Source organism: Rattus rattus, chromosome 5 (assembly GCF_011064425.1).
Source record: "Rattus rattus isolate New Zealand chromosome 5, Rrattus_CSIRO_v1, whole genome shotgun sequence".
Taxonomy (NCBI): Eukaryota; Metazoa; Chordata; class Mammalia; order Rodentia; family Muridae; genus Rattus; species Rattus rattus.
In genome coordinates this window covers 125,370,553-125,382,862 of record NC_046158.1, presented here as the reverse complement: position 1 = coordinate 125,382,862, position 12,310 = coordinate 125,370,553, and the positions used below count along the sequence as shown (strand labels likewise).

The 12,310-nt window shown below is 47.0% G+C and overlaps 1 pseudogene; it reads left to right on the top strand.

The window, feature by feature from the left end:
- Positions 1–10,877: 10,877 nt before the first annotated feature.
- On the top strand, positions 10,878–11,807 carry LOC116901016 (annotated as a pseudogene).
- Positions 11,808–12,310: the final 503 nt, after the last annotated feature.

Here is a 12,310-nt window from a genome sequence, read left to right as displayed (position 1 = left end):
GAAGTACATGTAGGAGAGACCTGCAAATGCCAGTCGCTGCAAGTCAGGCTGGCATGGGGTCTTATATAATCTTGACAGCATCCATGAGAAGTTAGCCTCTAGTTAGCCTAAATCCTAGAGATACCGCAACAAGACTGCAACGTGTTAAAATAATGCTTCCAAGTACAGCAGTGTAAAGGGAAAGACATGGGGACTCCAAGGATTGTATGTTTGTGTCCCAGGCTACCTTCTTACAAGGCTAGTCTCTTGCACGTCCATGCAGTGGGGCTTCATTATTCCACCTCAATGGAGCAAACAAATTACTAACTTATTAGATATGGCCCACCTTCTATCAGAGGCCCAATCTGGGAAGATGAAGGAAGCTCAGAGGAGTGGATTGAGGGAGCTAGGGAGGTAGCTGGAGATGTGAAAGTACTGTGCAGGTCTGCTGGCTCCTCCATGGTCAAAAGCCATGGCTTCCTTAAGTGAAAGAACTAGCAGTGAAAAGAACTAGAGAGCAGCAAACACACACTTGGCAAGAATTCAAACACTGCCATAGCGCTCTCCCGCATAGCGAAAACACAAGGATACAGGCACTGGAGGCACAAAGATGTGCGAGCGAGACCATACTGGCTCAGACTTGGAAGAACTCCTAATCCGCATAGGGTCTGGAAGAAAAGAAACAATTACATCATGGAAAGTGTTAAAGCACCGGGGACTGACTTTAGTCAAGACCACCGCAGTGCATACGCTGGGCCTGGCAATGGGATTTTGCAGTCAGGGAGACAGATTTGAATAAACTCTTGGTACAGCAGAGCAGGTGGGGGATTAAGAGTAGAGGGCAGGATGGGGCAGTGGGTGGAAAGTCACTACGAGGAAATGACAGATGTGAGGGGAATTCTCTACAAAACAACCTGTCAGGAATCTTGCTGAGGATGGGCCACATGAGCAGATGTCTCTGGAGCAAGGATGGAGGCTAGGAACTGGAAAGAGGAGGATCTGACTAATTTGGCAAGGTTATTTGTTAAAACGGGATGGTGTAAGGAAGTATGCAGAGGGTCCCAGGAAGGTTCAGGAGTCTGACTAAAGCCTGGTCAAGCAAGTCTTTGTCAAGGGGAAGGCTATGACAGGACAGCATACTGGGTAAAGGTTGATGAGAGTAGAGTCTAGGTAGGCAGATTTCAATTTTCTCCAAGAGCCACACAAAGATGAGAGAAGGCTTGGTCTCTGTTCGTCAGATGTTTGTACCTCTGCAAAGGCCACAATTAAAGAGACAAAATACAAAAACATCAGTGCCAACAGAGAAGGATACGTCCACATGCACTCTGAAAGGGGCGGGGTATATGTGTCAGGGAAGGCAAGTAGGAGAGCAACAGAGGCTTGGCCTGGAAGCAGATAACCAGGCAGCATGAAGTTACCCCAAAGCAAGGCATTACCCAAGAAAAGGTTCAGTCCACCTTGTAAAGCGTTTCTTACTTTATGACTTGCAAATGTCAGCACTGACGTCCTTTTGGACATGGGCTATAGGACCTAAGGCTACCATGTGTAAAGCGATCAGGAAGTACCAAGAGGAGGCAGACTGTGATGGAGAAAATCAATGACTGACAAGGGCTGACGAGACTCCCCAGCTTCTCTTCCCACTCTGGGTCTCAGCATTCCTCAGTGAGCTCACCATGGTAACAGCCTCCACAAAGCCTCCTATAGTCTCACCTGTCTCTCTCCTGTCTCACCTCCCTTGTCAATTACTGGTGACTGTCTGGGGGCATCTTAATGATTTGGGGGAATCATCTCCCAAATAAAGCACCTGCACTTGAATCCACGAGTCCCAATATTGGAGCTTAGGGACTGTTTTCAGAATGAAGAGCACACTTGAGGGGGAAAAGGGTTCGGGGAAAAGACGGTGAGTTGAATTCGGAAGTCCTAAGTTTATTGGTTAGACAACCAGGTGGACAGTTCAGGATGCAGGGCATCCTCATATCTAGCTCTTCAGGAAGACATACATGCTGGAGAGACAGGAGGAGTTACAAGCCCACAACTGCAAGCTGATGCCACGGAACCGATGGGATCTGTGTCAAAGTCCAGGGAGGGTTTAAGGCATTGCAACCGTTCAGTGAGGCTGGGCCAACACTGCAAAATGAGCACAAAAGATAAGGACTAAGAGCCACTTGTTGATACAGCAACAGGAAGGAAGAGACAAACAGACTGTAGGGAAATCAGAAAACTACAGTCTACACACACATCCTGTTCCATCCTTTTGTTGCTCTTAGGGTGGGTGGTAATCACCGTGATTAATGTTACCGGGTCAACACGGAGTGGAGCCCAGATACAACCAGGTATGTGTGACTCCTCCATCCTCCTCCTGTGTCATCAACCCCGCGTTGTGTTCCTCCAACTCCTCCCTTAGGAGGCTCAACTCTGTTGCTGCAGAATCCGATCACAAAGCTGGGTGGCCCACCATGGCGTACACCTTGTTTGCTCAGCCACTTTGCCTTGGAATGGACGCCTCACAGTCATGGCCTCCAGCCCTGTCACTCAGAGAGAGGTCCTGTCTTCTTGCTGTGCCTCCCGGTTCCTGCCCACTTGGCTCTGGTTCTCTGACTGGGCAGCTCTATCCTGGCCCTGCCAGGGTCTCGTTATGAAACGCAGACCCAAACACTTGCCCGGGACGGCAGGAAAACAAGTGAGATCATGGAATCACTGACATGGGTCTTTTTTTAGGCAAGCTTATGGAAAGCAGAGGGAACAGTCAGAAAATTAGGGATGAGTAAATGTTATTCCAATGGAGGTTTGACTTCCTGGATGTGGTCAGGAGAGAATTATTCAGATGACTGTGTCTGTGCATTTAAAAGTGATGGCCACCTGACATGGGCATGATGTCTCTAATATAAACCTTATTAACATTTTTAATGTCTCTAGGCAATGACTCAGAAGCAGTTGATATGAAAGAGAATGGTTTTCTAAGGGAGGCTGACCAGTCCCCCAAAGTGCACCTAAGGGAGAGGTTGTTGAAATGGGAACAGGACAGCATGAGAATTCATCGTTCGGCCTTAGCCCCAAAGCCCCTGGAGCAGTTTTCTTTTCGGTTCCTTGGAACAACAAGCTGATAGGCTTCCATTTTCAGTTTATGCCATGGATTTGCTGGCCTACCTTTTAACTTCCTGCTTCACCTAGATTTAGCCAGGCTGGTGTGGTGGTTTGAATGAGAATGGTTCCCATTGGCTCATATGTCTGAATGCTTAGACATCAGGGACTGCAACACTGGTAGGATAGAAGGATTAGGAGGCGTGGCCTCGCTGGAGGAAGTGTGTCACTGGGGAGGGGCTTTGAAGTTTCAAACGCTCATCCCAGGCCCGGCCTGACTCTCTGTCTCTCTCTGCATATCTGTCTCTGTGTCTCTGTGACTCTCTCTCTCTCTCTCTCTCTCTCTCTCTCTCTCTCTTTTCTCTCTCTCCCTCACACACACACACACACACACACACACACACACACACACTGCTGCTGCCATCGCCACTGCCTATGGATCAGGATTTGGCTACATCTCCAGCACCATGTTTCTTGTACTAAGAGTTGCCTTGATCATGGCTTCTTTTCACAGCAATAGATTGGGGACTAAGACACCTGCTGTCCTAATCTGCCGTGACACACACTGTGACCAGAGCCACTCGGAGAGGAAAGACTTTATTTCATCTGTAGTTCATAGCCCGTTTTGAAGGGAGTCAGGAGGAAGAGGCCATGGAGGAGAGCTGTTCAGTGGCTTGCACAGCTTGCTCTTTTTTTTTTTTTTTTATAGAACCCAGAACCACCCAACCAGGGGTAGCACCACCTATGGTGGGCTGGACCCTCCCACATCAATTGATAATCAAGAAAAATGTTCCACTGTCTTGCTAAAGGTCAGTTTGCTGGAGGCACTTTCTCAGCTGAGTCTTCCTTCTTCCCTTTGAATTCTGGCGGGTGTCAGCTGAGGAGAACTAACCAGCACCCCAGGTTTCCACGCTCCCCAATCAAGAACTGCCAAGTCCGTTAGGACGCAAGGCCAAGAGAGGGGCACAGAGTTCTGTATCAGGACATAAAAGTACCCATCATCTCAGTGAAATAAAATATAAAGTATCGAAGCACTTGAAAAGATAAACCCGGTCTGGCCAGATAACTCGATGGATAAGGATATTTGCCATCAGGCCTGGGGACCCGAGTTTGAACCCCAGAATCTGCATGACGGAAGGGGAGAACTTACTCCTGTAAGCTCTTCTTTCACCACACACGTGTGTGCTGTGTGACACATACGCAGATACACACATGCACATACACACACACGCACATGCACACATACACCCCACCCCCCAAATAAGCAATTAAATGCATGTCATAAATATTTTAAAGAAGATAAGCCATTGAGATAAATCAGTAAAACTAAAGACCAAAATTCCTTACAATTAAAGGTTTTGTTTAGCAAGAGATTCTGTTTTAAAAGTGATGGCCACAGCGACCCAGGCTGGCCTTGGATTTGCAATACACTGCCTCCTGGGGAGGAGGAACAATGCAGCTTCCCGAGCAGCTTGCATGCAGCTTCCCGAGCAGCTTGCATGCAGCTTCCTGAGGAGTCGTCAATAGGGCTGCAGTACAGATTTCTGGGTAGCTGGGGTTATGTCTGTGCCACCAGGCCCAGGTTTTTGAGATATGGCCTTGTTATGGGTAACCCTGAATGCTTAGATTCAAAAAACTGACCTGCCTCGGCTTCCTAGATACTGGGACTACCAACACATATGTGTGTGCATGTGTGCGCTGATGTGGGTGTGTGTGTGTGCATGCGTGTATGTCGGTCTGTCGATGAACTCATGGGCTAATAATATAAAGAACCACGAAAACCAATGAGAAAAAAGACCTTTTCCTTTTAAAAGCAGAAATGACTCGAACAGAGTCTTCACTATAGAGACTTCCCCATCCTAAGGCATCGGAAAGCGATGAACCTTGCTACTTAAACGGAAACCCCAAATTGGAGCTGTAGTGAAACGTCCCACATATTGACTTCAGCGGGTAAAACTTACGGCTGGCCTTACCAAGTGTCGATAAGGATATAGAACATTAAGGAACCTACACTGAGGGCAGGTCAATCCTCTGCTAGCAGTCCGTGCTGGTGTTTCCTATCCCACTTACTATGTGACAGCGAGATGGCAGGCAGGCAGTGGAATTAGCCTGTGAGTCACACTTGCTGTGAACCGACTTACTATGCGTGTTCCACCCAGGGTGTGAACTGGTGTGAAGTTGAAGCATTCTCAGCACACATTATCAACTTCCAGAGACACAGCTGGATGGACCCTGGATTAATAGGGCTGGGTCGACTAGACAAACCGTGGAGGTGGAGCAGAAGACGGATGTACAGGTTGAAAATAAAGTTACAAAGGAAGAATTCATTTCAATGTTCCCTAGGGCTATAGGAAAACACCTCCGCTCTCCCATCTTCCTTCCTTTCTTTCTCAGCACTAGCATTCTGTGCACGCCAAGGACATGTTCTACTACCTATGCCACCCTCAGCCCAAGATATTTCCAAGTACCTAGTGAGGAAGTAGAAATGCTAAGCAGCCCAATTCGAGCACTGTACACCGTATATAGGTGTTTGCTTCTCATGTGGCTCCTCGTGAACATGTAAAAACGCTGTCAACTAGCAAACAAAGCTGCAGGATGTGCCCCAGATAAAGCAATGGGAAGTGAGGTGTCTTAATGGGAACAGTAACTCAGGATGCTGGATGAGCCGGATACTCGTGCCTTTGCTCCTCAAGATATTTTGCAGAGCCTGCAGCTGAAAACTCCTACAAGTATGAGGCCTTGAGTTGGGCATGGCTGTTTTCAGTGTATTTTGACATTGCTTTAAAGAAAACAGTCACAAATGGATGACGGAGGAGGACCAGGAGGAAGACGCTTGCTCCTGGATGGTGGAGGAGGACCAGGAGGAAGATGCTTGCTCCTTCTGGGGGCATCACAAAGAACAAAGGGGAAAATAAGGCTCATTAAAACAGTTTCTTCGAGCCTCATGTATTAAACGTCACATTTTCTGGCTGCTGTTTTGAGGCATTAAGAGACTCGTATTTTAATATAAAAACCACAGAATGCTGGCTTTTCTCTGTGCTGTGCCATTATCTGGCTTTTGGCAGACTTAAAATTCTTCCTTTTAAAACTATTTCCTTTTGGAGGTCAGCTGAAAGTCCAGTTCAAGTACCACATTGATAAAACTGAACACAGGACCACTCTTAAAAGCCAACAATTATGGGTCCCAGTAGAAAAACTCTCCGCGGTGCCAGGCTTCCGAGACATCATGCCTCAAATGTGGCTTTGTGTCAAGGCAGCTGTATCCACAGGCGAAAAGTTAAAAGACTTATTTGAAAATGTTTCCACTTTTGGAAGCTCCCTTTTGCAACTTCACTGTTGATGGAAGGCGAGAGCGGGGTTTGGAGGAGGCTTTTCCAGCTACCAGGACTGGCTGGGTCTGAGGTCACATGTCCTGACCTTGGGAGGGAGGCTGGTTTCATGGGTGTCAGGTCCTCTAACCTCTAGCCAAGTTTTCTCCATCAGTCTGCATAGCTCCAGCAAGTGCTGTCTCTATTTTGATGGCAAAAGACCGAAACTTGTTCATTCACTGGGGATCAAGGATTTTGTGTTAGTTGGCAAATTTGCGGCTTAAACTCACATTCATCTTTAAGACAGTTTATAATTACAGTGTCCAATGAATTCCATTTCTTTACTACCTCCTAAATAGCCTGCCAGTCCTATTTGGCCCTGTGCAATTTTCTCCAAAGCAATGGCTACCAAACAGAATGCAGGTGTGGGACAAAAGCCACAGGAGCTCTGAGCAAAATAACTAAACTCTTGACCACTGTAGAGAATTGAAAAAAAAAAATGTCTGTATGCTTGAGGTAGGAAGAGGACTGATCCAGATGAGCTCTTTTCAAGTCAACGTAAGGGAAATACGAAAGGTACGTGTGCCATCACGTGACACTAGCTCGATGAATTTTTGAAAGAATTAGCAGCCCTGATTAACCAGTGAGAGACCAGCCCTCAACACTGTCATCGCTGTCCTCCTACTGTTTCTAGGCAACCAGGAGCCAGCAATCTAGGCCTGGCCAGATTTTGTAAATAAAGTTTTATTGCAAGACGGCTACCCTCATCCCTTTGCGTGCTATTTGTGGCTAGTTTTGTACAAGCTCAGCCCAGTGATTATTTGCAGCAGAGACCACCTGGACCAGGGAATCTCGAGGGCTATCTGGACCTTTCCAGAAGTTTCCAGACCACGGATACAGAGCAACCCTGAACATGAGTAACATATGTAAATTTAAATTTCACAGTGACCGCAAACCAGGGAAAGGACTTTTACCATCACATTTTATTTCACCCATACGTCTAAACGAGTTCAACTTACAATTACCATGTTAAAAATGGGATATCTCGGGGTTGGGGATTTAGCTCAGTGGTAGAACGCTTGCCTAGCAAGCGCCAGGCCCTGGGTTCAGTCCCCAGCTCCGAAAAAAAGAAAAGGAAAAAAAAAAGAGATATCTCATCTCTTCCTACAGCTTTCAAATCCAGAGCTCGCTTTGCCTTGGCAGGCACATCTGGGCTCACCCTAACTGTACTTCGAGAGCTCAGCAGTCTCTCATCAGAGAACTCCTGGTCTAGAGATGACACTGAATAGCACAGGGCTGGGATCTGCTCTAGGTCTCAGAAAGCCTTTCTATGTCTAGCCCAGGTATCTAGTGAAGGGCAAACATGGTGCCAGGAACATTTTCCCTCTCCCCTGCTCAACCATGAGATTACATTCCTGAAGCTGGCCTCAAAAGGTCTAGTTCCTTCTTTAGCTACTGAGTTACTTCTGAGATAAAAAAAACAATTGCAATTTGTCAAGTAGCCATACTGGCAAACCTGTACACCCAGGACTTACCAACCCATCCTAGCACAGATTCACCCCTTTCATTCTTAAAAATCCGGTCCTACAGACAGACAGACAGACAGACAGACAGACAGACAGACAGAGAGGGGGAGGGAGAGGGAGAGGGAGAGGGAGAGGGAGAGAGAGAGAGAGAGAGAGAGAGAGAGAGAGAGAGAGAGAGAGAACTGCTACTGCTACTGCTTTTGTTCAATCTAGATGTAGTCCTCTACCCACTCTTCCCTCTTGCGTAATAAATCTCCTTTTTGGTATCTGGGTATGTTCTACCTCAACCTAAGTTATAACCCCTGCCAACACAACCCCCAAGCACACTACACCTAGCCTTCTGCTATATGGACACAATGTGAATTACACAGACAGATACACACACACATGGATACACACAGACACACAGACACACAGACACACACACACACGGAGAAAGGAGGGAGGGGGAAGGAGGGAGGGAGGGGGGAGAGAGGGGAGGGAGAGAGAGAGAGAGAGAGAGAGAGAGAGAGAGAGAGAGAGAGAGAGAGAGGCTGTTCAGCTCCTAGCTACAATGTATTCCAAAGCCCAAGGGTGCATTTAGGGCCTGCTCTCACAGCTGTGCCAGCCAGGCACACTGAGTGGTGGAAGGCAACAGAACTACATGTACTTTTGCGAAGGGCAAAACAGAGGCTGTAAATGAATGTTCTATGCTTAGATGTGGATGGGAAGAAAAGGCATTGATAGGAACCACTTAAGGGTTAAGCCTGGCAGCTCAGCACGATGGTATTCAGCAAAGCAAAACGCTGCACTGATACAGGTCTACAAAACAAAGAAAAGAAAAACTAGACACTTGCTAATGGAGAAAAATGAAGAGATGACCAAAGTCAGGATTCCTGGCATCTTTGGGAAAATTTGAGGAGCTAGGAACACAGCTGCCTCCCCTATAACATCAGTTGGCTGCAATGGAGCAGCTCATGTTGCCTCTTAAGAGAAGGTTCTCTTTAGATGGCTCCTGTCCTGTCCCTAGCATTCCCAGCCATTACTCACCTGTTCATGTCACTACCTTGGTTTCACTTTTAAGAGTTCTGATAGACTAATGTTGGACAGAACATAGTGATATCCTTTCCACAAGAGGTAGAACTTCAGCAGAAGTAAAAAGTACTGTTTGCCATGTGTGAGTTCTAGAGGCAGCCAGTGAATCTTTCCCATCTTTGATTGTTTAGCCCCCATCTTTAGCAATGAAGTGTGTAACAAGCACTTCCTAAGGTCCCTGCTTACAACCACCAACTGTGTCCCCCACTGGCCACATTGCTAGACCTATTCTTGCTTAAATGATTAAGACATTGGAATCTGACACACTTGGAGATTTAACTACAACTGACAGCCATGACATTAATGGCTTCCTCTCTGACATCTCATTAAGGTATCTGCACGCACTGAGGCTTGTTATTTGACCTAAATCCAGTTGCCTCAAAGCTTATGAACAGTTTCGGAGCCAGGGCACGGTGTGTTTTACAGAGTTAAAGCACACATGCTTCATAAAGTCAACATCTTTAATTTGAAAACATTTTGATGACTGGCGGTTTGGATACAGCTCATTCTCCAGAGGTCTGGTCCTTCGTTTGGCCACATTGAGAGGTGGTGGGACTTTTAAGGTATGAGACCTAGAGGGAGTTAGTATTGGGGGCACTATCCTAGGAAGCTATTCAAGGGGTTCTTCAGGAGGCTCTCTGAATCTCAGTTCTCTTGAGAATGAGCTATTATGAGGCTCTCCTTTCCTTTGGGTTCTTGTCTGGCCACATGAGTGGGTCACCCCAACCACTTCTATTACAAAACGCTACAGGCCATTAGACCCGCACCCGAGGCTGGATCAATGGAGCTAACTGATCTTGGACTTTCAGCAAACTAAAGCAAACCTCTTCGCTTCATTAAGTTGGCCCATGCTCTAGTTTACGTTTCATTGTTGTGAGAAAACATTCTGAACAAAGGCAATCTGGGGAAGAAAAAGTTTGTTTCGACTTGTATTTCCAGTCCATCAGTGATGGAAGCCTGAGCAGGCACTGAAGCAGATGCTGAAGCAGAAACCAGAGGAACTGTGCTTGTTCTCTCTGGCTCATACTTGGTCCGTTTTCCTTATAACTGAGGTTACCTGCCTATGGATGGCACTGCCTTGAGTGAGCTGGGCCTCTTATATCAATTAGCAGCCAAGAGAATGCCCCATAGACATGCCTACAGGCTGATGATAGAGGGGAGGACTCCCAGTGAGGACTCCCTCAGTTAACTCTGGGCTGTGTCATTGATAACTGAAGCTAACTTGGAAGACCTAGCCTCAAGTATTTCATTATAGACATGGAAAACTTTAATTCATGAAAGATACTTAGAATAATTTGCGACTTTCAATAAGATTGGCCCTTCTGAAAAGAAACCTAATGAAAGTATTTTTTCAAAGTTACTTGGTGTTTGTTTTTTGAGCACACTGAAGGGCCGATTACTATATCGGGATGGTACTTAACTCTGTTCATTTTCTGTTGCTTATAGAAGAATGTTTGAGACTGGGTAGTTTATGAAGAGCAGAGAGAATGCTAGCAGCAAACCATTGAACTTAGAACGGGGTCTCAAATGGAGGAGTTAGAGAAAGGATTGAAGGAGCTGAAGGGGCTTACAACCCCATAAGAACAACAATACCGCTCTTCAGCCCATCCCCGGGGCTCTTTCCAAGCTTTGCCTTCCTCCCATGCACTCCCAATGCCTCCAGGCTCTTAGAAGGACCCCAGATAAACTATTCACCTCTTGCTTCACGGTCCGGGTTACTAGGAAACGAAGGGATCCGCAGGTGCTCTTCCTAAAGATCCGGAGCAATCCAGGCACTCCCAAATGCTAGAGCAGTTCCTATAGCAACGAGCACACCGGAAGTTTGGCTCTGCACCCGGAAGCGGAAGTCCCTGTTGAAAAGCCAGAGGCTAGTGGAGAAGTTGCTGGCGCTGGTAAGTCTTACGGGCACATGGAGTGGCAGCCGAATCTCGCGGGGCCGACTCGGGGTCGGTTGGGTGAGTGCCTGATCTCAGATCAAGAGTTCAGGATGCGTTTGCCTGCGGACTCCTAAAGCCAGGCCTCAATGCCGTGCTAGAGAAGACGAAGAAGGCGATGAATGACGTGAATGGCCTGAAGCAGTGCTTGGCAGAATTCAATCGGGATCTGGAGTGGGTTGAAAGGCTAGAAGTGACCCTGGGTCCTGTGCCAGAAGTCAGTGAAACTCAGTCAACAAGGACCAGAACAAGCACCAGAAGAGAGGTGTTAATCCAGAAGACGACTTCCAGAGGGAAATGAGTTTCTACCGCCAGGCCCAGGCTGCAGTGCTGCAGTATTACCACGACTCCACCGGCTCCAAGTCCCTACGAAGAGGCCCACTGATTATTTTGCAGAAATGGCCAAGTCTGATCAGCAGATGCAAAAGATTCGACAGAAGCTGCAGATTAAACAGGCTGCCATGGAGAAATCTGAAAAGGCCAAGCAACTTCGAGCACTTAGGAAATACGGAAAGAAGGTGCAAACTGAGGTCCTTCAGAAGAGGCAGCGGGAGAAAGCACATATGATGAATGCCATCAAGAAGTACCAGAAAGGGTTCTCTGATAAGCTGGATTTCCTTGAGGGCGATCAGAAGCCTGTGGAACGAGGTACAAAGGCAGGAGGAGCTAAAGGCCAGCAGATAAGTAAAGGGCCCAACGCCAAACGAAGATACAAAAATCAGAAGTTTGGTTTTGGTGGAAAGAAGAAAGGCTCCAAATGGAACACGCGAGAGAGCTACAATGATGTCTCCAGCTTCCGAGGCAAGGTGGTTCACGGCAAGGGCCCCAGGAGGCTTGGGAAGAAAGGAGCAAATAAGAGACCTGGAAAACGTACAAGACAGAAACTGAAAAGCAAAACCCCCTGAACAGCATCGTCTTGTAAAAGAACCAAGGAGAAGGGGATGCACAGCACACTCAGAGTGTTTGTCCTGATTTTTGTAGGAAATTATTTTAATAAACTTATGGAAGAAAAAAAAAGAACAATACCAACCAACCAGAGCTCCTAGGGACTAAACCACCATCCAAAGACTACACATGGGCAGACGCATGGGTTCAGCTGCATATGTAGCAGAGGATGACCTTGGTGGGCACCAATGGAAGGAGAAGCCCTTGGTCCTGCCAAGGTTGGATACCCCAGTGCAGGGGAATCTTGGGGAGGGGGTGGTAAGGGGTGGCGGATCGGGTGAATATCCTTATGGGGGATGCTGAGGTGATATGTGGCTTATGGATAGGAAACCGGGAAAGGGAATAACATTTGAAATATAAATAAAAAAAATCCAATTAAAAAAAGGAAGAGCAGAGAGATTTATTTTGTGTCATGGCTCTGGAGCTCAGTGGCATAGCAACAGCAGCTGTCAAGAGCACCAGA